The 27,060-nt window shown below is 41.9% G+C and overlaps 1 protein-coding gene across 3 annotated transcripts in view; it reads right to left on the bottom strand.

The window, feature by feature from the left end:
* Positions 1 to 27,060, bottom strand: part of Sema5a (semaphorin 5A) — a 455,270-nt gene that overhangs the window by 178,329 nt on the left and 249,881 nt on the right. The window contains exon 1 of one of the 3 annotated variants that reach the window (XM_063257961.1): positions 20,011 to 20,061. The exons of the other annotated variants lie outside the window; for them this stretch is intronic. The gene's annotated coding sequence lies outside the window, so the exon portion shown is untranslated. Of the gene's footprint in view, positions 1 to 20,010; positions 20,062 to 27,060 lie in introns of those variants that run through there. 3 annotated transcript variants of the gene reach the window in all.

Genomic DNA, 27,060 nt, shown 5'->3' on the forward strand with positions numbered 1-27,060 from the left:
TACTGGTGAGATCACAAAACAATGAATGGGCCATCTATCCCATGGGGGAGGATTAGGAATGAGACACTCTGACAAGGGGAGGAGGATGCCGAGGTGAGACTGGAATGAAGTAGCCTCAAGTTGCAGAAGGTTGCAGCCACCCAGGGACAGCAGAGACACGGAGAGATTCTCCCCAGAACCTCTGCAGAAGAAGGCCCGGGGTCCCTTTAGTAAGGTAAGAATTCTCTCCTGGAAAGAATGCATTTCTGTGGCTTTATGCCAGTAAACATATGGCTGTACATTTCAGCAGCCACAAGAGACTCATACACACACACACAGGAATTACACACTTGGGCACACTCATACAAAAATGACTTTAGGGTTAGGGAGTGGGGGTGTCTCCCTCTTTCTACCAAACATCAGTGTCACCCTCACTGCAGATCAGAATATGGCAGCTTGAAATATACCTCTTCGCAGTATTCTGGCTTTGTCCATGTATAAGAAGAGTTTACTATTATAAAGGAAATCTTCATTTTAAGGGTCTCTGTCTCTCTCTGTCTGTGTCTCTGTGTGTGTGTGTGTGTGTGTGTGTGTGTGTGTGTGTGTGTGTGTTTCTGTCTCTGTCTCTCCTCTCTCTCAGAGACTTCACTTACCTGCTTTTCCTCCTCTTCCCTTTCCACACCTCCCTCCCCACCCCATTTTTCTTGGGTGTAGCTGAAAACGGTGTTGACTCTTGACAAGTAAGCTTCCACTTGAAGTTTACTCAATCCCCTGGGTATTTCCTAAGTATATATGAGAAGCACGTATTAATAAACTTCTGTTTGTTTTAGGCAAGGACTAGAAGAGTAGAAAAAAACATTATGCTTTCCTGGCCCACACCATAAACATGAAAGATGCAGTGGCTGGTTTCCAGGGGGCCACCGAGGGGATATACTGTCATGTGGGGATGACAGAGGCACACCTGAACCAAAAGTGGAGATGCAGGAGATGGGGCAAGCAGCCTCTTGGGGCAATCGGGTCTTGAGAGAATCTTGAAGGAAATGGGAATGACTGAGGTGAGGAGTTTGGAGCCCTGGGGGTGAGTGATGGACTACTGTGTGTCTGTATAGACAGGTGCGCATCTCAGGATGGACCTCCTGAACCATGCAGATGAGGTCAGGGGTGTATGCAATGCTATTGATAAGATTTTAAGCCAGATATTAGCAAAGTTAGGCAGTAACTGACAGAGAGCTCTCTTGGGACATCAGAAGGCCTGGGCAGATTTGGAGGTGGGAGATAATTGGAGGGGTACAGAGGTCATCACAAGCAATTAGCAGGAAGGTGTGGAAAGCCTGAAATCTGCAGGGACAACAGAGAAACAGAAGCAGTGATAACCAGGCAGTAACCAGCTCCTCGGTAATGGGAAGGGAGCACTTTGTTGAAAAGGTAGATGAGGGAGGAGAGGTAGCTCACCTCACCCTGGTCTATCACAAACACGAATTCCCTCCCCACCCCCATCTGCGCCTGGAGTGATCACCACCTGCAATCCTGCACTGGCTTCTTTCCACCTCCGTGTGTAATTCCAGCCTTAGAAAAATAAAACTACCTTTATGATAATGTATGAAGGAAAACACAGTAGGGAAATAAATCTACTTCTAAAACAGCACAATAGTTGGTTTAAAAAAAAAAGACCAAATTCATGCCATGTTTTTCTCATCATGATTTGGAATCAAACACACTTTAGTTCATTGCTAATAAATTCTTCCTTTTCAAAATGAATCAAAAAAGAACAAAAAGCCAAAGTATATTAATCATACAACAGGTACTGCTATCATCAAAGGAATTCAGAGTAGTTCAGGACAAGAACGTCTTTTAAAAGTCATAGCATGATTTATTTGCTTGGAAATCCATGGCTTTGAGTCAAGTAAATGAAATGAATATGAATATATATATATATATATATATATATATATATATATATATATTCCAAACAGAAATGATAAATGAGGAGAATTTTGTTACTTCTAGGACATTTAGTACGCTAAAAATTTTACATTGACAAGTGGGAAAATAAAATACCTAATTGTGTTTTTCATATCTGTAAGTCTTGTTTCTTTGATTCTCACATATATTACAAAAAATGTGAAAAGAAACATTATCAAAAGCATATATATTTTCTACCTTCAAACTCTATAAGGACATTTTCTCTATAACCAATTTCAGAATTATTGCTAGAATTTAGCTAGACTGCGTCCCAATTAGGATTCATAACCTCAGCAGCAAAAACCCAAGGCTAGTTTTACGGAGCCTTTTGGGCTTGCATCTTATTTCTCTAGTTTTGATGTTGAATTGGACTCAACACTACCAGCCTTCACAGCAGCCTAGAGACACTCACCTCATGCAGCATGGAAACCTGCACAGCCGAAAGCCACCAGTCAAGCTGAGTCCCCATCATGGTCAGTGTGACTGGTATGTGGCAGGACAAAGGAGCAACAGAAACCAGAAATCAACACGCAAAAGCAAAACTCCCTACCAGGGGCGCCCGCAAGATACACAGCACAGAAGAAAGGGAAGTACGGCACAGAAGAAAGGGAACCGAGCCCTGCTGGGAACGAGGCCAGTGTGTTTCTGTGCATCATAGCTCACTCTGTCCTCCCAGGAAGCCACAACACCTGTGCTAATACGACATTCTTGTGACACAGGCAGGCAGGACAACGGGCCACAGTTGCCCGAAATCACATTGAGGACCTGGGATTTGAACTCAGGCTATCAGGCTTCAGACCCTGCTAGCTTCAACCCCATGCTATGACCTCTTCTTGCAGTGCATGGGTTGGCTGAACCCCACATATTCCTGATTCTTTCCTGCCTCACCAGCATCCTACTGCAAAATTGAATTTGCCTGCTTTGAACTTGTCAAAATAAATACATATGATGCTTTTAATGAAAGGAAAAAGGTCCCAATTACAGGAATGGCTGGAGAGGGACACAATTCTTTTATCTTCCTTACTTAATTTTGACAAAATTATGATTCCAATTTTGATTCTACATATAGTCATCCATCTGATAATGGTAACTGGAGTTTCTTCCAGATTTGAGCTCTAACAGTATATGAAAAACACAAAGGAAAACTTAATTTGGACAGCTTTATCCCTCAGGATTTTGTGTATTTATCCAAACCTAGAAGAACCACACAAAAGAACGAGAAAAAGGGCACCTGACGGTATTATTAAGAATAAATATAGTGAAGACTTAAATTAGAAATTTACTACAACAAAAGACAAATTGCCATTCACCTCTCCCAAAATAATCCCTTTTTCTCTGAACACCTATCCCCTAACTCTTGCCAATTTCTGAAGCAGTTCTGCAATTACTCTTTCATTGGTTTCTTTAGTTGTGCTCTCCTGGCTATGGACAAGTCCTGAAGAGAATCCAATTGTTTACCTTTAATTCTGCCTTTAGGAACTAGCCAAAAGAGGCACAGGCCCAGATGCAGTGATTGAGAGAGAGGACAGACCAGATGTCTTCATTTGGGAGAAAACTGCCATACACATTTTAAATCAATTCAGGACATTGGGGCTCCAAACAGACAGTCAGAAAGAGGACTTCTGAACTGCTTCAGAAAGTGAAGAGGAAGAGAGGGTAAATGCATCCGAAGCTGGGGTGTATTTTGAAGATGTCTAATGGCAACATGTCTTCCATGGTGACAGTATTTTTAAAATTTTCATTTAAATATTCATTGTATTGTTTAATCACATTGCATATATGCCCATGTGCACAAATAAGTGTTAATACAGCTGCACATTTTGGCAAAGCACATTTCAGGTAAAGATCATTAAACTCCAGACCAAAAATATCTGTACTAAGCAATATTCTGAATCCAAGTTTCTACATTATATTTAGGAAATGAAGAAAAATAGTTCCACATGAACCACAAACTCTTGAAGACCTAAAGCAACAGAGCTCCTGCGTCCTAGAGATGACACGAAAGGCAAAATCAAGAGCGTATCTGAAGTCCCAGTTTGCAGCTCTGAGATTCTGGGTGCCTTTCTTCAAAATGACATGGAACATGGAGACCAGCCATGCGCTCTCTCCCATAGTGCTGATGACCATGGGAGGGACGTGACGGTCACTCAAGACAGCAAGAGGACAGTATAGGCTGATGAGCTCCTGCATGCACCCAGTGTGTGCTGGGTCTCCTTGCTTTCTCATCCACTCTCTCCAGAACATCACTTCCTTGTCCCTAAACAACTACGCTTTCCTACTGCTGACCTTTGCTGCAGTGACCAGGCTGCTAGTGTCTCAAGGGGGCCTCAGCCCATCATGCACAGTTAAAACAGGAGCTAAGCAACCCTCCGTAAGCTATGGCAATGGACAGGTGCTGAGTTTTACAGTTAGTCTTTTGGGGGAAAATGAACTGTAAAGGAGGTCTACTAGCTCTGGAATAAAGCACAACAGTTGTCCACCTCATCTCTGAAGGTCCACAGGTCTAGCAAGGCCGAATTATCAGGATAAGCTATTTTTTCCTTCTTCCTTTTTCCAAATGTAGTAACTTTCGTCTGTAAACTTCAATATGCATACTCACTGAAGACTTAATAAATTATGATGATGGATAATTAAGAATCTTAATTACTCTCTTAGGATTATTAGAGCTGTGAAATCAAGCCACATGTACATATATTCAAACATTAATTACAAAATATTTAATTGCTTTTTCAATTAGAACAGATTCCTACTTTTGAAACCTATCTCGGGCTGCACTGCATTCACTGGTATCTATGCATATTTAAAGATTTTATAAATGCATCTATAACCCTTTGGCCTACTCTCCATAGTGTTCAGACAAGTATTTTAATCTATTAGATGTACTCACAATGATACACAATCACAGTGTTTTGATAAACACATAATGGTTAATCTTCCAATCATATTTAAAGATATAAAATATATATGTAGCAAGTTCAAGTATTGTATAAAAAAAAAATCTCAGAAGCTTATCTTTTTAGACCCCTGACAGAAGAGTTTCTTAAAAGAACTTTTCTTGAGCTGTCTATCCCAACTTCTCCTACTTTAAAGAATCATGAATGTCAAGAGACAGAAACTTTGAGGATTAGGAAGTAGAAGTAGTTTCTATACTGACTTTACATTCACATTAAACTAAACTATTTTAACTTAATAATTCTAAGATTAAAAAGTAAAGTTTTCTCCTTCACATGCCAAACAACATTAAAGACATTCTTTGAGACTCATTTATGCTAAGTATTAAAATATTTACAACATATGAAATATACATAGAAACTTATGTTAGCCTATACAAAACCATTTGATTTGGCTCACTATCCACCATATTCTTATGTATTCCAGCTTTAATTTGAAATGTATTCTTCTACTGTTTGCTGAGCACCAATCATTGAGCAGACTCAGGATGGCATATAGTTCTCTGAAACCTCCTGCATTTCAGAAATTCTCAGTCCAGCAAAGGCAATGTAAAAATACTTATAAGACAACTTTAAGGAACAAAAGCATACACAGTGTACTTCAGTATTCAAGATTGGCTCCAAGAATTCTTGGGGATACCCAAATCTCTCCATTATAAAAAATGTCATAATACTTGCATAGAGTCTTCATACACATTTCATCTATTTTTGTAAAAAAAAAAATCTGTATTATTTATAATACCAGCACAATGCAAATGTTATATAAGTAGATATCATGCCATATCGTGTAAGGGATGATGATACAAAGAAAGTCTGTACATATCTTGTACTGATGACTTTTTATTCCAAGTATTCCTGTTCCTGAACATACTCATGTGGAAATGATGGACAAAAAGGTCAACTATATTTGAAGAACACAGACAAAGGCATGTAATGATAGAAAAGATGGGAATCCCACAAACATACTCAGCTCAGTAGCCATCTGAGCAGGGAAGGAAGAGAAACGTAAATTCTTCTGGTAGAAGAAAGACATAAACACTTCATGGGAAAAGGTACCAGCACGTTAAGCAGTGAGAACCAGAAACACATCTCATGTTCAGAGAAATGCAACAATTTGCATGATAGAAGCAAAGACAGCCTAGTGAGGAAATAGGAAATCTCCAAGCTTGAAAGTTTAGAACAGGAAGTCTTAAATCATGGGCTTTCCTATTTCTTTTTATTTCAGCATTTTAAGCAGTAAAGCAAGGTATTAATCAGGGTTTCACTGGAGAAAACAGATATAACAGGAGATATACATATACATATGTATAAGAAACGAGTTGTCTTGGTCAGACACAGAGTTGGATTCAGAAGTGTGCAGAGGGTATCTACACACTGGAGGCGAAAGATTCAAACCAAGGTCTGGAGTTCACCCTAGTGTCTTGTGCAAGTCCACACCAGCAGGCCGATGGGTCTGCGACAGAAGGCCGAAGGCTCTGTGATGAAAGGCTGAAGAGTCTACCCTGGAAGCCAGGAAACAGGTCCAAACCAAGGTGAAGACTGGAGCTTCTCCCAAGAGTGGAATGCATTCGTCCTTCCTCCTTCCCTTTTATACCTCCAGGTAATGAGCCACCCTAGGGTGGGTCTTCTTCTACACCCTTGGGTGTAGGATTGCTAAACCCATTTAGTTAAGCTTTTAAATGTCTCAAGTTGACACAATCAACCACAACAAACAATGAATAGTTTCCACATATTAAGACTTGCACCACAGTCTGAGTCAGGAGAAACTGAGGCACAGAGCATTGCAAATGACAGTCCAAGGTCAGAAAGCACTTAAAGGAGCTGATGAGATTGGGTGCACAGTTTAGAGGAAAGGGATTAAATGCAAGTAGGAAACAATTCCCCAAAGGGCATTAGGGTAGTTTAAGCCCTGAGGATACTGCTGTGAGTTGGATTTAGAAAGCTTGAATAGGGCAGAATCACTGCAGACCGGGAGTACAGGGATGGGTGTGCATGCAACTGCTATTAACCTGCTGGGAACTACAAAAAGCTTTCATTACTCTGGGGCTACTACCTTGAGGCTCTGAGGCCAGTTAGAGGTGTCCCATCCAAAGCTAATGGTGATCTAAAAATAAGCTTCTGTTCTAGAAACAAGCTGACCCGGAGATAAAGACAAAGTACTGTTTATCTTTAACTTGGTATTTGCCCTTGCAAATATCAAGAGGAATGTTTTATTTATGTCACCTTTTGTTTTGTTCTTTTGGCAGGGGAGGGAATGCAATGCAAATACACACAATACTTTACACTGCATTTGATACCACTGGCCAACATAAGGGGTCCCATAGGAATGTACTGGTTACATTATTATGGATATAACTAAGGGTGATACAAGACAATCTTGGACATTAACCTTGTTCAGAGTGAAAAATGTTTCAATACCAACACAGATACACATGGCTTGGGCACAATTACATTTAGATCAAGAAAACACTTTACAATGAATTCTCCTAGAGAACAGCAAAGGGTCTATCCTAGCATTTAACCATCTAAGCGTTTACTAGTCTTTTCAGTAATAGTAACCAGAGTTGAACCTGTTTCTTCTAGAACTTCCTCTTCCCCTAGTCTACATTCATACTGTACAGCATTAGGTCACCATCACTAGCTGCCAGTATCAGTCAGCTTTCCCATCCCTAGGACACAAAAGTCAACATCCACAATTTAAAGAAGTTTAATTTGCCTTATAGTTCCAAGGGACTCAGTCCATGACTGGCGTGCTCCAAGACAGAAACACCAAGTAGAACAGCAAGACAAAGCAAAACTCAGTTGATGGCAGCCAGGATCAGCACTGGCAATGAAGAGACCAGCAACCAGGCACAGAGCCCCAAGGCCATGACTACCTGGAGATGCCCCGTGTGCGCTTTGCTAATCTCCTGGGTGGCTCTCAGGCCAGTCAGCTGTAGGACTTCTCACTTCAATGCGTTTGAATTCCTGGCAGCACACTTACTATACTGCAGGACTTTGTTTAAATGTTTGTTTAAATGTTTGTCACCTTCAACTGTAACAAAATTATAAGGAGATAAAGTAATTTTAAGTTCCAGAATTTACTTCTTGCATTCAGGACTCTGACAGCTCTACACGATAGTCTAATTAATATGAACTGAATGAAAGATGAATCTGAGCGCACCAAAATGTAAAATGTCTCTACTCTTAACTTTCTGACAGAAGACAAGAATTTCAAGGCAGGAGCCTTGCCTTATTAGCCATCAGGCACACCTGGCTTACACATCACAGATTCAATATCAGTGTTAAGTTTGGGCAAATCATCTTGCATTTCTAAAACCTGCCTTGCCCGGTTCTATAATGACAATAACAATCCCTTCCATCTTGGCTGACGGGATTGGCATGAGAATCAGTGAACTGGCTATGGTTGTACTCTACAAATGCAAGACCAAAGTAAGCCAGGAGGAGCAAGTTGGGCCTGAAATCCTCTGTATTCTTCAGTAATTGGAGAGTTCATTCTTGCCACTGAGGGATTTTCTGGCTCATTATGAGCATGTCACACAACCAGGGATGGAGCTGCAACTTGTCCCTGAAGAGTTTTGTATCTGGCAGTAATCAAGAGGACTCTTTTGGCTGCATAACTAACCCTGTAGGCATCATCTGTGTCACCTCCTAATGGCAGTGTCTGGTCAGGACACTTGGCTGATGCCTGCACAGGAGTCTGCTTGCCTCTTGCTATTAACAGGACACAGGGTGCATGTATTGTCAGAGAGGGAATGGTTCTGTAACCAGTCCACAGCGAAGAGTAAACCTCTGCCCATCTGTCAAAAACAAATATTTAAACTATGTAGATATAATATTTTTCATTCTATATTAAAATTTCACTGAATGTGGGCTGAAGGAGACAAAAGCTTCCAGGTCATCTCCAACAGTATCAGGGAGGGACTGAGATTCGGTACGGTTCTAAACAACTGACTATAAATTCTCCTTCTGACAAATGGGGTCAGTGGGCAGTTTAAAGTAAATGAAGCCAGTCACCTCATCCATCTTCTCTCCAGTCAAAAAATACCGCTAGGGATTCAGAGCTCCAACACAGGAACTATTCAGCAAAGCCTTGTGGCGCTGGGCATGGCTTCCAGATGTTTTAGAATGTCAATGTGAAGGGCATCCAGCATACAGTGCATGGAATTTGGGGACCGGTCTCTCACAAGTGAGCAGGATGAGGCAGCCCTGAGGTCACCTTCACCAGCAAGCTTGGCCTCAGGAAGCAGCAAGGACCCAGCCAGCTCAGGGTGCCACAGAGTTTTGGCTGCTGTACCCAAGCAAAGACCCAAGGCTCTGACCCACAATTCTGCCCTGGGACTGAGTAGTGAACACCAGCGGAGAGGGCCCGAGCTGAAGAGCTGCCCCGTGCCATGTCATGACATCATGACACTAAATTCTCACAGGGATGTTCCCCTTGACCTGGGAGAAGAGCAAGGGGAAAGAGCAGCCCCTGACTCTCTTCCCTGCAAACAAGTTCTTCAAACGCTAGTTGGGCACATAACTCTGTATTTTCCTAAACAAAAAGACTCAGGGAGCACAGAAGTCCTGATTATTGGCTTTACAAAGTATTGATTGAACTCAGCCACAGGGTTAGTTTCACGTTACCTAATGAAGACTGATAGCCATCCGGGGCTGCTGTCAATCAAGTGGACAGGGAGAAGCAGCAGGCCTGTCAGTTCATCTGTCTTCGCCTGTTCCACTGGGGGCCCTGTCATGTCCCTGGGTCCCTCTCCCCATACTCATAAATGGCAATCCCACAGAAGAGGCCGCTGCAACTGCCCTGGGCTCTCTGGCTACGGAGAGCTCAGCTGAGTCCTGGCTATGTGCCTTAGTCCAGGCTATTTCTTTTTTCCCTCATTTTCTGCCTACTGGTTACTGATTATAAAAAATAGCAGCAGCATCAAAGGGTCTTGTTGAGTACTAAAAAGGAATTTATAAATGGTGTCTAATTCAATGCCTGCACATAATAAGCTTGCCAAATTGCTAACCATATAATTACTTTAATTATTTAAAGAAGTGGACTTTTTAATCCCATCTTAATCCTTCCGTTATGCGTCTAGCTTAGAAACACGGATAACGCGGAAGGGAGAAACACAGACTTCTATTGGACAAGATGTGTTTAATATTCTTAAAAGGTCCATAGTAGCAAATATTTCCACATGTGTTCACTAGAAATCCTCCAGTGCTTTGAGGGAGATTGAAAAATAAAATTTCAACCAAATGCTTGTGGAATCCCAAATGATTTGAAGATCTAAATCCATTCAGTCAGTAAAAGGGGGAAAACATACAGATGTCTGCCAACAAAAAATCTGTTCAGAATATTAAGTTGCTGATCGTAATATGTGAAGAAAGTTGGAATAATGCCACGCGTGAAAAATTTCTGAATATTTGTTACCATGAAAACAACAAAACTCACACATGAATATTTTTTTTCTGTCTCCCAAGGTTCACAGAAGTCATTAGGATACTGTGTCCTAACCTTCAACATTGTCCTAACCTGTGAGTTTAATTTAAGGTCTTGCATTATAATAGAGCACTGATCCTTAAGGACCATGATCTATCTGCTCCTGCTCAAGCGACCACACGTAGGAGTCAACTGTCACACTGATCACATTAAAATTTTCAACCACATGGGCTTTTCTGAAAAAGAAGATTCCCATGCCCTGAGGTTTCCCATTTTTATGGTTACCTCTCAATGTGTACTTCTTTTAGAAAGCAACCCCAAAATGCGATGATTCATTTTTTTCTCCAACACATGCGCCTCATCTCACACTGTCTCCCCTGCAGAGATTGATAAGAAGTAAATTTAGCTGGTAAATCTATTTTTGTCGTTGCCGTTAAGTTAAATTCAGAACTGGAAATTCTCAAGTGGTGGCAATGTGCCTACTTTCTTTTAAGGAAATAAAGGCTTATAAGGAAAGATATAAATGGATACAAATTCAAGTCTACTTTGGAGAAATGTGTTGTAAGATTCAAAGAGAGTAAGCTCAGCACTGAGATGGATTACATGAGTCTTAGTTTAGGTCCAGATTTCAGAACATGTCATATTTCCTGCACACATTTCTATAAGTGGCTGCTGGCACGAGAAAAATATAATAGAAAGAAACAAGAGAAAGAAAGGAAGAAAAAGGGAAAGAGAAGGAAGGAGAAGAGAAATAGGCCCAGCACAAGGAAAGAGGATGGAGAGAAGCGAGGGAAGGCAGGCAAACATCACACCACTTCTCTTCCAAGTAACATCACAATTGCTCTGAAAATATCCAAGACAAATCCCAGAATAATGTCCGAGCACTTACAATTAAAATAGATCCACACAGCAAGGGAAGCACCTAATAGAGAAATGAAGCCAAGTGTTGATGTCTGCGGAATTCCTTGAGTAGAAATCATTCCTACATTCTCATCTCCAATCTTCCAGGGGCTAGGAGTGCGATGCACTAGCTTTGACACCTCCCCCCAAGCCCTGTCTCTGGGTTTATGATTTTGTACATCATATGTGAGGACAAAGACAACCATCTTTTTCCAGATAAAGTACACAGCACTCCAATCACAGCGCAGCCACACAACACTACCACTGCGTGATCGGCTTCAGAGATTTCCTGCATGGTGGGGAGGATGATGAGGGATTATGGGGAGAGAGTGGAAAGGGAGAGGGGACCAGAGCCAAGAATCAAGCGCCTTTGCCTACTAAGGGAGTCACCCTTTTCTGGGCACCAAAGAAGTGATTATAGATTGCCTCTGTCTGCAATTTCTTCACATCTAATCCTGAGGATTCTTCATTGTACTACATGCGCCTCTCATGTCTAGGAACGGAGAATGGAGGGTAGCATAATATTTGAGTTGAGTGGGTGAAACCGAGTTTTTGCTTATAAACATGGCTAAGTGCATTTTTCTCCCAGGCATCAGGATGAGAACCTAAAGCTAAGGTTCAACACCTTTCTCAGCATCTCATCAGAACTGAGAGTCTGCAATGGCCAATCTGCATGTTCCCTTCTGTGCCGCAATCCTGGGTGAGGTCCCCTGGCCAAACAACCCTCTTTATCAACAGGACCAGGTGCAGTTTCTACTGATCCCTGAGACAAGTACTTGGGTTTCAATTTCCCCAAAGGCTATGGAATTGATCCAAACAGGTCAGCTATGCTCTCCTGCTGCCATGAAGCTTCCTGTGTCACTCTTCCTGAGGAGGACCCCAATCCCATGGGACTGCATGTGTTCTTCCTGTACCTGGTCATCAGTACATGTGACCCATAAGCTGCTGTGGCTCTCCCCTGCCCCCCGTTAGGTCTTCCCTGTGCAGTCTCTCCCAAGCCCATGCAGGAGATACCTGCCTCGCAAAGGGGGGTGCACTGAGGACACAGCAGGAGTCACCTCCTGGGTTAGGCTACACCAGGTTCAAGGGAGCTGCCCACCCGGCTTCTCTCTGGACCATTGCCGGACTGCCTCCTACCTACACTGCAAGTCTAGGATCCAGACACAGAGCCCTGTGAGCATTGCCTGGCTCTGCACCATGCTCCCGGGGAATGTCAAGAGCTTGGCTCAAGCTCCATGCTTTCATGTTTGAGTAACTGGCATCTAAAAAATGCCGGGAGGAGAAGGGCAGTATTTTGTGGAGGAAGACCAAAGAGAAATTGCTAAATTTTAACATTCCTTGTCCCACAGCCCTTCTGCCTCCATTCCTCTCCCACGTCTTCTCCCAGCACCACAGAAAAATCCCTTTATCTCACATTTCCTACTCTGTTTGTGAACAAAAAGTGTCAGTGCTGGATGCTACTCTGCGGGCTCCCCGAGGGCATTTGAGGGTAACAGGCCCCATTTACCTCTCCAAGTGCAGGTGATGGTGCCAAGCAAGAAAGGGCCTTGCCCACAGTTCTGTGCTGTGAGATGACCCAAGATGTCAGCGTCAACCAGAGTGACTTTTAGAGTGAACTAGATTTTCTGTCCTTTCTGGCATTCAGCAAACCTCTGATTTTACATCCTATTAATAAAGACAATTCATGAATTCAATTCAAGAAATGTGACTTAGAGGTATCCTGTTCTATTTCTGTGATAATCTCTAGCTGTCGGTGGCTCCATAAATTACTAAATATTACACATTTTAAAAATGTGTATCATTGCAATGATGTCATGCTTGGTTGAATAAGCCATTGTTGTTTGTAATAGTTTTAGACTGAAGTGGAAACTTTTATCAAGTTCCTTAAAACAGTAGTAGAAAAAAATATTTTACACTACAAGCAGCATCTTCCCACACTCGCAAGGAAGAATGTAGGAAGATGAAAGAAATAACTGTAATTTCTTCCTATTTGGGAGAGTAGGCATGATCAAATTATTTCTCCTAGAGTGATAAAACTATTTTAATGCCCATCAGATCACCAGCAACTTCTAGACAGATTCCAAGTGGCTCAGCCCTAAGCCCCCATATAGACTGCAGGAAAAATTCACGCAGATTCAACTACCTCAAATGAATATTAATGCCGAAGGTTTGGGAGAGTCCAGGCATTTTAACAACAATGAAAAACTTAGTACCAAACACCTACTCGAGTACAGAACAAAGGTAGGAGATTTAATTACGGACCTTAATTCAGTCCTTGGAAAACTCCATGAAGACCTCACTTTAGAGATAAGAACGAGAGGTTCCATGAGGGTTTGCATCTCACTGGGTGCAGCCCAGCAGGTACGTGGCAGTGTCAAGGTAGACTGCTGGTTTGCTTTATCTTGGCCCAAATCTCTGTGTCTATACTGCAAGTAATGAGGCTCTTAGCGGCTTCCTTATGTCATGCAAACACTAAGGAGCTCATCTGAAAATCCAGGTGTCTTTAGTGGCTTTTACGTTTAGAAGGGATCATGTGACATCAGTTTCAGGTAAATCCCCTCTACCTTCCTTTGCTTCCTACAGAAGCTGGCATCTTGTTCCACTCAAAAACACATCAGAGAGGGACAACATCCATTCTTAGGACCGTCCCTTGCACTCTGGCCCCTTTTATGTCAGGAAGTCCTTTCCTCAGCTGAGCTCACACCCATCACACCACAGCTGTCACTTATTACTCCAGTGCTAGGTGTGCGAGGCACAGGGATCATTTTGGAACTACATATACATTTGGGTTCCTTTCTTAATGGACTCCTGAGTCCTTCTTTCCAGAGCAGTGCGCCTGACTCTCTCCTTCAACTCTTACCTCCTGGGGCATCTGGCTCCTTTTGGTAGCCTGCTCCCTTTCTGCTGTCATTCTTATTGACTATACTTCCAATGGACAGAAACTTACTAAAGCACTGAAATTAAAGTGACATGCCATCTTAGATTTCTCAGAGTAATCTGGGGCTATCCGTGAAGTGAGTTTGGCAGGAAGTGAGACAAGATTTAAAAATTATGTGCATGTTTTAGTCACTTTGCTCCTCGATGGGACAAAACACCCAATACTCAAAACATAAAGGAAGACAGCTTGAAACTAGCTCACGGTTCAAAAGGTTCAGTCCATGCTCTGCAGGCTTAAACACAAAACAACAAGGCAGAAGGATCTGGGAGAAGGAAAGCTACACACAGCAGCTATGAGGCAGACAGTGAAGGGAGGAGCTGGGGATGGAGGGACACAGAGCTGTGGGTCACCGCCCCCGGGACCTGCCCATTCCCAGGCTGCATCTCCCAACATCACATTCACCTGCTAGGACCCCATGACTCAATCACCTTTCAACAGCCCTGACTATGGGTGCAGGAGGCTTTGCGGAGACAGCAAGACAGAAGCCAGAGCAGCGGGCAGGCTTGTTCACCATTGCTGGGCGTATATGGTTTCATAACACTATTTGTTTTAACTTTATCAACATTTGAAATTTCCCAGAATAAACAGGGTTTTTGCTTTATATTAGGTGGACCTTCTTAGAACACATCTAATATTTCAAACATGGCAGAATCCATGAAGGAAAGCTAATAATAATATTATACACAGAGTAATGAAAATTATGATTACCGCTTTTGAAAGCACTTAAATCTGTGAATTTGTGCCTGAGATGCTTATATCATTACCTACTATTGATAAATATATTTGGTGCTTTTTTAATCGGCAACAGATTTACCCCAGAAGGTATGGTTTAGCAGTTGCCTTTTGACATAGCATATTGGTAGATTTTATTGATTAAGAAGTGATGGATTCTAAGATTGTCTATCTACTGATCCACATGGGATGATCCACAAATGATTCTAGCTCATTTATGAAAGTACTGAGATGGTCTGGGGCTAGAAACTTAAAGAATAGACTAAAAGAGCATTCCCTGTGTGTAGAAGATGTGAACAGTCAGCAATTTAGTCTGGAAGGATGATCAAACAAACAGAGATAAGCCCACCTACTTATTGGCAAAAATACAGAGAATGGGGCTTGAGATCCTCAGGCAGGACAACATAAAGTTTATTTTTTTTAATCCTTTAAAAAAAAAAGCTCAAAATTTGTCAGTAAATAGTAATGCAGTATCACTGACCTAGAATTTGGTTAAAGCTTAATTATGATGGAATAGAAACGCATTTAATAAATATTATTTGTTAATCCCTACCAGTAGTAAGAACTGATACATAAGTAAGACATACTAATTCCAGACATGAGACTAAAATAATTGGAAGTTAAAGGATTTCATTTTGTTGCACTGTAGCAAATTTCATTTCTATCACACTTGATCATCACTTTTAATACTAAAACTGAATGCACTGATTTATCATTAATTTTTAAAAATGCTATTTTGTATACAGACACTTAAACAGCAGGAACTGTTTGATTTGTAATTACTTAATTTGTGGATACATCTTATTTACCTGCACTTTAAACACAGTGATTTAATTTTGAATTAGGTACATTTCACTCTGTTTCAGAAATGAGGAAAGTTTCAAGATAATGAAGCTAGTAAGGAATATATTTATATCATGCAATTATCTTCTGCCATGCTAGGCAAAAACATTCTTTCTCTGAATCATAAGAGCCCATTAAAAGGGCCACCAGAAATTCATCCCATTTTCACTGGGAGGAAAACTATGAGATGCGCTGAGAGAGCCTCGTGTCTCCACGTAACTGAATCAAAATCCTCACCTGCAACAAATTAATGAGAAGCGGAGACAGCCAGGTAGGTGACACATGAGAGAAAACTTAATACAGTCTCTGCTCAGGAGCTGCAGGGACAGAAGCCCATGGGTACTAGAGTCCTTTATATGAAACAGAATAGTGCCTGAACATAAACTATGTACATTCTCAATTACCTTTTAAATTCTCTTTAGATGAGTTATATACAATACCTTCTGCAATGCAATGCTGTGTAAACACTTTCTATACTGTTTGGTTTAAGGAACCATGATGGGGGGGCTCTACACGTTAACTTGTGACACAATACATGTTTAAAAAACTATTTTCAGTCTGTGGTTGGCTGAATCAACAGCTGTGGAACTTGAAGCTAGGGAGGGTGACTGTTACCTCTTACAGACAAGAAAACAATTAAAGCCATCTTAATGATGACAACAACCTATTGTGTTAGGTCTGTGACTGGTATCTGACTCAGTAAGAAGATTCTAGAGATGACTGTGAAATTCATAACGAAATAAAAGAACAGTGTTTATGTTCTGGCAATGTTTTTATGAGCTATGTGACCTTCAACAACTTAACTAATCTGTCAGACTTAGCTTGCTTACCTGAAAATATGGGAGAAAAACCCTTAATTATCAAAATATGGAGATAGAGTTCAAAAGAGATAATGTCCTTGAAAATACTGTTATCACTAAAGAAAAACAGAAACATTGCAAATGAAATTCTTCGGTAACAAACAGAAGAGGCACAGAAACAGAATGTGAGGTTCTCTATTACACTGATCTTCAGGCTTCTACGCTACACTTCTACCCAGATCATATTAAAATATAAAGTGTAGTTCAAAACTACACTGAATGTCTAGAATTTAAAAATTCATTACAATAAAAGACACATTGCCATTAATTCCCCTCAAAATCCTCTTCTTTTCAGAGTTCAGCTTTCCTGGCAGGGGGCAGGGGTGGGTACCAATGGTATCCTGGGTCAGAACCCAAGAGGTTGCTCCCATCATGCATTGCACAGGACAAACCCTAACTACAGAACCATCCAGCCACAGTGTCTGTGACAGCAAGGTACAGGACTCCAGTTACAACAGAAACCTAGATCCTCATGGTTTTAATGATGACCTGTTAATTTATTGTTTGATGGATAGTAAATAATATGTGGATTTTAATCAACTTTCAGGTCACTCCACAGAGTGAACAAATAAAGTCATGAAAGCTGATTAAGAGGGACCACGATAAGCTGCTATCCCAGACAGCGAAAGAGACAGCTAACTGACATTTGTCAAGTCCTTTTACCCATGCAGAATACAGGAGTCTCTTAAGTGAAGCATGGGGTGAATAGCTCACATCTCATTTCCTTCCCACACTAACACCTGAATACTGTCAGCAATCAGGGCAAACGAGGTTCCCTCTTGATGCACATAACAAGTGAAAGTCAAACATAGCTTGAAAATATAATGGGTGCAAACAAAATCGCTAAGATTTGTTAAGCAGAGGAAAGTAAAATAAGAAACAAGTAACTAAGAAAAATGAAGCAAAGAGGAAGTTAATTTTGGTGAGGCCTATGACCACGTCAGTGGACCTCCAATGCTGTTCCTGTGGTTTTCCGGAGTGTAAGTGAAGAGAGCAAAGGTCCTCCTAAGGGGAGGCACTGGAAAAGCAGCAGCTGCACCATCCCAAAAACTTTCAAGTCACACAAAGTGACACAGCCTACTCTCTGCAAAATGGGTATTAAAGGAAAGCTAGCATCATGCAACATTATTTATAGCTAAATCCAATTACATTAACATCACTTGTTGAAAATAACAACAAAAATATTACCATCTCAAGTGTCACAGTGCCCTGAGACATTACCTACTTTCTAGCAGTCACAACTTGACATGTAGTGAAAGGCACCCCCTGGAGGGGGCCGGATAATATCATCAGAATTGTTTTTCTGAAATACATATTTTCCATCATGTTTCATGAGTACCCTCCATTCCACATCAGTAATACAAACTGCTAAGTCCCTAATGAAAGGAAGAAGATAGGTGTCCACACCCTGACCCTGGGAACCAGTCATTTTGTTGTGCTTGACAGTAAGAGGGCAGCCGAGACTTCAGGTAGAGCTGAGTTTCTTAGCAAGCTGACTCTGATGAAAAAGGACGCTGCATTATCCAGTGAGATCCCGGTAATACAGAGAGAGGGAGACAGGACAGAGAAGGCGCTGTGATGAAGGAAATGACGTCAGAGGGACTTTGTGGTTGGCTTTGAAAATGGAGGGGGCCACGAGCCATGGAATGCAGGTGATCTCTAGAAGCTGAAAAAAAGCAGCAAAGTTTCTCCTCTACAGCCACCAGAACCAGCTTAGCCCACAATTTGAATTTAGAACAAGTGGATCCATTTACAGCTTATGGCATTCAAAATGGCAGTTAGTTTGCATTGCCAGGAAATGTGGAAATAATAACATGGATTGCTGCCCTCCTCATCTTAGATCCCCACTGCTGCTTAACTGCAACCAACTTAGACACCTAATGCAACATCTGTTTATCATTTTACAATTAGGCATCAGGTCACCCAATGTGGTTTTCTGGGACCTCTGTTTAAGCTCCAACCATCCTAGAACTAAGGTCTCTCTGCAGGTTTGGTATTTTCTTCCCCACTCAACAGTGATTGCAAAGTTAAGTTCCTTACGTTAACAGGATGCGGCTCTTTGCTACTGGAGGCTGCTTGTACCCTGACACATAGCCCTCTCTGTAGTGCAGACATTTGCCTCTTCAAGGTTGCTGGGGACATACCAGCTACAATCCTCTCTGAAGACACACACACAGGGAGGTCAAATCCACCCAGGAGATTTTCCCTTCTGATTAACTTAGTCACATCTGATTGAAGTTCTTAATTATACCTGCAAGGTCCATTTTCTTTACCATTCAAGCTAATCTAATTATAGAAAGTGATATCCCATCATGTTTACAGGTCTCACTTAAGTTGTAGGAAAGGGGATTATGCAGATGTCACCCAGGAGGCAGATCCTGGGCCATCCTAGAATTCTGCGTAACATACTCCATGGCTGGCCCAAGAAAGGAACTCACTAGCTGGGACATGCTTACTTATCTTTAATCAACTCCCGCTAAGCAGTCAGGTTAGTTTTGTGCCCTGCCCTAGACAGCTTCAAGTTTAGACAAAATATGTGCAAATTCAGGTATGTAGCTTTCTTGCCTCAAGGACCTTACCCAAATTATTTCCCAGCCACATCAGATACTCTCAGAGAGTGATCAAAGGATCAAACAGTGCCTCATTTTCATAGTTTAAGTACACAACACAGGACACAGGCTGCATGTAATTGAATACCGTATACCTCCATACACATGATCCATGGTTTCACACATGTGTGTATATGTATCATGAGGATGTGAGCTATATATGTGTGTATACATAATTTTTTGTCTGTTCCAAATTGATTCTTCCAGCTCAATTCTCCAATTCCAAATGAAAGCACATGGTAATAAATACCCTCCACAGCAGAGTTTCAGTAGATTATAAAACAGTAGCTAATACAGAATTCTGAAGGAAACTAAGAATGACAGGGGAAGGCAAAGGCCTTCATTTTGATAATGCAAGCTCACACCCAGAGTGGCTTGCCTGAGAAGCATCAGCGTAGCCCCATCCTGAATGAATTATGGAGAGCAAAGCAATCATTTGGGAGTTAACCAGGAACCAGTGAAAGAGGAAAGATAGAAGACGAGAATATGATTACTTTCTGATTAACAAATTGGGCCAATTCAAAGGCTATGCTATTTATTAATTAGTTTTAACAATTGCCAGTGATGGGGTCTTTCCCCTTCATTTTCTAACTAAAGAACTCTTTCTTGGGGTAAAAGAAAAATCACAAACTCAGCAGATTCCCTGATCACGGGCTGCTGCAGACCAGGGAGCTGATGTGGGACACGCGGAACAGGTGTCTTGTTAGTGCATGCAGTTTTCAGCTGGAAGAAACCAACCAGTCCAGAAAGGGTCACCTTTCACATGGCTCTCTGTGCCAGTGCCACACACACTGCTTCAACTACTGACCTCTCCAAGTGCCCCAGCGCCGGCGACGGGAGGGAGGCATCAGCTCTCTGGCCAGGGCCTCGGCAGGAAATGCGTTGATGGCACGGGAGGGGCCCTCTCTGAGCCTGCCAGATAAACTCTGCCAGTCTGCGGCACCGTGCCCAGCAAGACAATGCCCATATCCTTCGATTCTAATAATAACTCCAAAGCAGAGGAAGCGAGGAGAAACATCTGTGGTTGGTGCTAAATTCCTCACGCCTCCAACAGTTTCTGAGTCGCTTCCCCTCAATTAGAAGTATTTAGACACAATCCCATGGTTTTCTTTTCCTTCCAAATACTGTCTAGGATGCCTGCTAATCGAGAAGGTATTTCTAACAGTTCTGTTAGAAAACATTCCTGCCACAGATCGCCTTCTTGTCCTTATGCAACCAATCTCAAGGTGAGGATTCTGTGAAATGTTCTGGTGTTTGCGAGACATAATTTCTGTTCTCGCTCTAGAGAGATCTTGCAGTCTCTGTGCACAAACTTGGGAGGTGAAAAGTGCCTCTAAGTCCTTGCCCCCAGAGAAGCATGGTATCAGAGAAACTCTTCAGTCTCTCAACACTTGCATGTAAGCTAAAAACACCGCTCAACTCAGATCCCTCCTGTCCCGTTAGAGCCACGAGCCACAAGACGCAAAACCAGACTTGTTCTTCCAAAGCCAAACTGCAACAGGGCTCACACGTGGCCACCGCAGCTGTCGTGCGATGCCTGACCCTTCTCTCTGCCAGCCACTCTCCCAAGGACAGGCCGTGGCACCTTTGCCAGCTTGAAGAATTGGTCTCATAGCACGGCCTGGGGGCACTCTCAGAGCAGAAAGGGAAACAGCCCTTCTCAACCAGGGCAGGAGGCCTCTATAGGACATCATCTGTGGGAGATGGAAGCAGGGAGATCACAAGCTGGAGCCAACCAGGGCAACTTAACTGCCTCAGGGTTACTCTATCTCAAAAAACAAAACAAAAAAAAATTTTAAAAGGATCAGGACTTGGGTCTGTGTGAAGATCCTGGGTTTAATCCTCAGAACCACTAAATACATAAATATTTTTTAAAGCCACAATTAAATTATTCCTCTGAGGGTAGCTTCACAAGGAACACAAGAAATACTGTTACAAAATTCTGGGCACATGGCACAATCCCGGGATCTTAGAGAGAATCTACCTCAGTCTACAAACTCATCAGAGGCTGGGACGCAGCTAGTGACATGGCACTTGCCTAGCATTCCCAAGGCCCCGGGTTCAATCTCCAAAATGCTGGGGGGGGGGGGGGATAAAAAAGAAGACGGAAGATACTAGGGAAACTGAAGCAGGGCTTACATGTATAAGGCAAACCTAAGGGTTGATCAAAATATATTATGAATATTCGATTTTTTAAAAATCATTACTGTAGAGTATACATTGCCATTAATCCTCCTTAAAATCCTCCCCCTTGCTGCAAACACACTCATCCCATGATTCTTGCTACTTTCTGAAGCAGTTCTGGATGTCCTCTTTCCAAAGCGTCTTTAGTGCTTATGTCCTGGCTGCCTGAATGTCCTTAAATCAGTTTAAAAGGTTAACTTTTCGTGGCCATCGTGATTCCAGGAAGAGCCAGGTGCAAAGAGTCAGAGGTCACACGGTGCCAGATGCATGAACCAGGTGGATGAGGACCCCCTGCAGCGTGATTCTGAGCCTCCTTTCCACGGGTGGCATTGGCAGCAGGCTTCATCCTGCTGTTCTTGACACATCTCATGAAGACATGTATGAAACAGGGCTTCCAGAACTGCTTTAGAAAGCAGCAATGAACATGGAGTAATGTGCTTAACTCAGGGTGTTCTGAGGGTTTCATAGCATTGTGTCTTTTACTGTATTAAACTTCTTAAATAACATTCACTCACCAGTTATTTTGATGCAGCCTGTATACACTGAATATTATATTTAAGTGTGTAAAGACTGAAAACAGCTCGTTCATCCCAGCAGACACCTGAAGCAAAGCTGGCCAGCAGTGCCCAGGAAGTACTGGGTGATGATCCCTTCAGAGACCTAGATCTGGACCAGGGGCCAGGGCTGTCTAGTCTCCTCAGTCTTTGAACCCACCCTTTTATTTGAGTTGCAGTCAAAAGAATCACAACTGAATGCTGCTTACTAATTTTTGTCTACAGGTTTAAATGCAGTGAAGGAGACAGCAGGGGATTTTGATGGGCCACAGAATAAAAAATGAGGGGCCTGGGTCGCTTAACCCATTTCCCTGTCCCTAATTCTACCTGTCTCTCCTACAAAACAATGCAGGCAAGTATGCACACATGCAAAAACACATGTGCACTCATGGGAAAGAGACAGAGATTCAATTCCCATTTACCTGGGCACGAACGTAGCTTGCAAAATGCCTTCTTTGTCATCACTGGCAAAGATTAATCAAATGTCTGCTAAGTGGTGCCAGTATCAGTGACAGTATCAAATCCTACTTGTAGGCAACACAAAATACAGTGGATAATATTTATCTCAAACAGAGTAGATATTTACTCAAGACTTTTTAGACATATGTTAATTTTTTCAATTCAACATTTTTTTGTGCACTGTATTTGCAGAGGAATAGAACTGGGAGGTTTTTTTAAAACTATGATTTATATTTAAATGTCAAAGATTATATTATTTCATCCATACCAAGGATTTATAACTTATACTCTTTTAAAAGCTTCATACTTGGAAAAGGAATTATATCAACATTCAAATATTTTCTTATTTTCATGCAAGACTTGGTAAGCTACAGCTACGAGCCCAATACGCATCCATGATTACAAAGCAAAGCTTCACTGGAACCCAGGAATCTACTCAGATTACATTGCCTGAAGATGCTTTTGGACCATGACAGCAGAGTTCAGATACAACAGAGACCTTGAGACCCACAAACCCTCAAAAGTTATTATCAGTTTGCTAACCTTATCAACCCAAAAATGGCAAAATACTTTGCAAATCTTTTCCCTGCAAACTTAATAAAAAGGAAATGAATGTCATCATGGACAACCTATAAAATCATACATTTCCACATATCTGTCGCTCTTCAAGACCACTAATGGAAGAAAAGACTGTGTCATGTGTTTCTTTAAATGCCTTATATCACTTGCTGAGTCTCTGCTTTCATCAAAGGCTTAGAATAGGTGTGCATGTCTCACTGTGGTAAGAGGTCTTTAGCTCTTTGGGGAAGATGTCTAGAGGGGTCCTTCCACACCACAATCATGCCAGGATTTGTTCTTCTTTGACTTCTTGATGATAGCTACTTTATCTGGTGTAACATGAAATACGAGCATTACGTTAATTGCATTTCTCTAATGACCAGCTATGTGGAACATTTTTTCATGTGTTTGGGGGCATTTGTAACTGAGACGTGTTTATTCATTTGACATTCATTCTATTATGGAGGTCTAATATTTTTTGAGTTCTTTACAGAGTCTAGATGCTTGTCATCTGTTTGAGGAACAGCTGGCAGTTTTTTTCTCTTTCTCTGGGCTGTCTCTTTATTAATTGTTTTCTATGGAAAAGCTCTTTGATTTGATATGACCCATTTGTGGATTCTTGCTGATATTTCTTGTGTAATTGGAGTTCTGTTCAGAATGTTCCCCTCTGATTCTTTTTTTCTCCAGAATGGATTGAACCAAGGACTTTGCACAAATAAATATTCCAACCCTGCCAATAAACTTTTTTGCTTGTTTGCTTTTAGTTTTGAGATTAAGTCTTACTAAATTGTTAAATTGCCCAGGCTGGCACTGAATTTAGAATCCTCTTGTCTCAGCCTCTCAGAGTGCAGGGATTACAGGCAGGTGCTAGCTTGCTCAGGTCTGACTGTCATTTCAACAGCAAATTCATATAAAGATGAGAATCTTTTGGGGCTGTGCTCCTCCACCCAGGCTCTAATGGCCCAGCTGTTCGGAACCATAAGTAGGCCAGGAAGGGAAGCAGAGTCATTCAGAAGATGCCAAGAGTCAAAGCAATTTCTTCAGCTTGTGAAAGAGTTGAAGCCTCTTTCCCCTTCCTAAATATCTCCCACATTTACAAATGCGTTCTGTTAATCCCCAGCCCCAGGGTGGGATTTAAATCACACCAGATGACTCCAGCACAGCAGTTAGCAGTATAGACTCTATGCATGACAAAATCTCACAGAAAGCTTATTATTCTCAAGAGGAAACTTAGATTAGGTGACTTTAAGTAACTTGCTCAAGGCTGCATCCTCAGTAGGTGGAGGAAACCAAGAAAATGGACAATGCTTCCCCCCCCCCTTTTTTTTTAACTGTCTCTTCTTATTAATACAGAATTTGTGGGGAGAATGGGGAGTAAATTAACTTTGCTCGGCCAGGGATATAGCTCAGCGGCACAGTGCCTGCCTGGCAAGCACAAAGTTGTGAGTTTGATTTCTGGTTCCCCCAGACATCTTTAAAAAAAATCAGTTTACTGAATTTCCATAAACCAAAGGGAATTTGCAAAGTGATTAACTATTCTAGGATTCTTTCTTCATTGGAACAATTCATTTTAATGGTGCTTTATTAAACAAAAGTTGACATGGAGGACAATATTCATTTGAATTACACACGCTGTCCTTGCATGATGCAGAGTGATCGCACATTTGAGTAACAGGTAACTGAAAATGAAGAGCAGTACATCAGAGCTTGTTCACCTGGGGATTTCTGCCTCAGGCAGCAGGTGGAAAAGTCTGGAGACACCTTTCGCTACCATCGGAAGTGTATGTACAGTGCTACTGGTGACAAATAGATAGAGGCCAGAGACCCTGCTGCAGCACACAGGACAGTCCTCTTGGCGGAGAACCAGATGACCTCACACGGAGGCTGCCCAGGCTGCAGAGCCTGCCTGAGCTGGGCCTGACCCGCCTTGCCTCTACCTGACTGTGGCCATCGTTTCTGTACCCCGAGTCCCTGGGGCACTACTTTATGTCACACGCTAGTAACCAATCCTATGGTGCCTGTGACAGCACGAGCTCCCTCACTATTACATTCTCAGGAGCATAAATCTTATCTTGTCAACCAGCACAGAACCTTCTGGAGAGCTCCAGGGTCCGTCTCGGTAGAATGCACTGCATGAAGTCAGTGCCCACCATCTATTTGTCAATATGATTTACCTGATAATTTCTAATTTCTTGAATGCTTAAAATGAAATGAAAGACTCAGAGCAATCCTAGTAATTACTTCCTTCTGAGAAAGATGTCTTCATTAAATGTCTCTTATTTCTTAAAGGTTTAAGAAGCTATCTATCTATTCCTTTGCCTCCGTAGGGACATATGAGAAACAAATTTTCCCTTATTTTGAACTGCACAGAAACTTATCATGAGATTAACACAAACTTGGACTTTTGAATATGGAGCTATCAACATTCCAGCCTTTACGTTCACTGTGTGGACAATCAGTAATTACTGTATTTTAGCAACCGTAATGAATCTAACGCCTGCTGTTAAATCCTAGTCACTGAACTCAGTTTGTCACTACACGCATTTATAGAATGTGTTCGTGTCACCTCTCTCATGTTACCTGATCCTCTCACATCTTTTTCGCTTTCTTCCTCTTTCCAAAAACTGAGACATTGAAATCAATTATTGATCTCCCATTGTGGGGGATGAGGTGTCACTTTGTAGGCCCAACCCCCTCTAACCTGCAATTTACAATAGCCGCCCTGGTATGCGAGAAGGAGGTAGAACGGGAATGCCTGTTCTCAGTGAGCCCTCACCCTCTGGAATCCATACTGTGAGCTGGCTTTGTTTTGCAGAAGTCTTGAGGAAGTGGCTGGCCACCCTTTGTGACACTAACAGCAGACAAATTAACAACATTCTTGAGCTAATGAATTTCTTCCTGGGCTAGAGAGGTTATGAGAACTGGTTGTGATTATTTACTTCACTTAGATAGTTTTAGAATAAACATTGTAGTCTGTCACGTTGTAGCTTGCCACAAAGAATGCCTTTTCACTACTTAATTATCTGGGCTCTGTGAATTGATCGGGTTTACTATATATGAATCCTAAAATAAAGATTGTGCGTACAGTGCAGTGCAGTGCAGTGTAACGCGGTGCAGACAGCAAAGGTGTCTCTCCTGTCTTTCTTTTCCAAGCGCTGTACCCCCCGTGTCCCGACAAGGCGTGCGTGTGTGTTTACCTTGCCCGGAGTTCAGAGTGCCCTAGACACTCACGACAAGTGGCGCCCGAATTCAGGGACTCCGAAGGTCGCTTAGGAAGGTAAGTATAATTTTATTACGGGGAAATGGGACAATCTGCTTCCTCTCCTTTCTTAAAAATTCTTAAACATTTATTATCTATATATGGCATATCGCTCAGGTCAGCTGACTTGGATATGTGTATTGATACAATTAAAGAATATAATCCTTGGTTTCCAGATGAAGGAACTTTGGATGTAGAAGTATGGAGGAAGGCAAGGGTTAGTATAGAAAGGGCTATGCAACAGGAGGAGAAGATTCCTTTACGTTTTTGGGCTATTTGGTCGGTTGTGTACTCTTTATTAAAAGCTATGGAAGATGAACATATTGTAGAAAATCTTCAACTAGAAATTAAGCCAGTTATTCAGGAATTGCCCCTCACAGAGGAGGAGCAGAATGTAGTTCAAAATGACGCTATCGCTTTAAGTAGTGAAAAGGCGTCCAAACTAAAAGTAAAATCCACTACAGCCGACTCAGCTTTAGCTGCCGCAGCAATATCAAATTATGACAATCGCCCAATTTTACAGGCTATACAACATTTAACACAAGAGGTGAAACAACTCTCCGTTAAGCAAAACCCGCCTATAGTTCCCTCTGCACCTCCTCCATCTAACCCTAATTGGAGTAAAGCCAAGCTAGCTTTGGCTGATCTACCAAAATTAGGGGATTCTGATGAGGAAAAGCCTGCCTTTGCTTTCCCTGTAATCAGGCCTCAGCCAATAGATGGAGAGGCAGTTCCCCCTAGATGGGAAGCATTTAATATGGATGATTTAGCAAAATTAAAAAAGGCTGTAACCCTTTATGGCCCTCAGGCTCATTACACTAGAGAATTAATAACATCGGTAGCA

This window comes from Cavia porcellus, unplaced genomic scaffold, assembly GCF_034190915.1.
Source record: "Cavia porcellus strain 051 isolate PalLab524CR breed Dunkin Hartley unplaced genomic scaffold, mCavPor4.1 scaffold_11, whole genome shotgun sequence".
Taxonomy (NCBI): domain Eukaryota; kingdom Metazoa; phylum Chordata; class Mammalia; order Rodentia; family Caviidae; genus Cavia; species Cavia porcellus.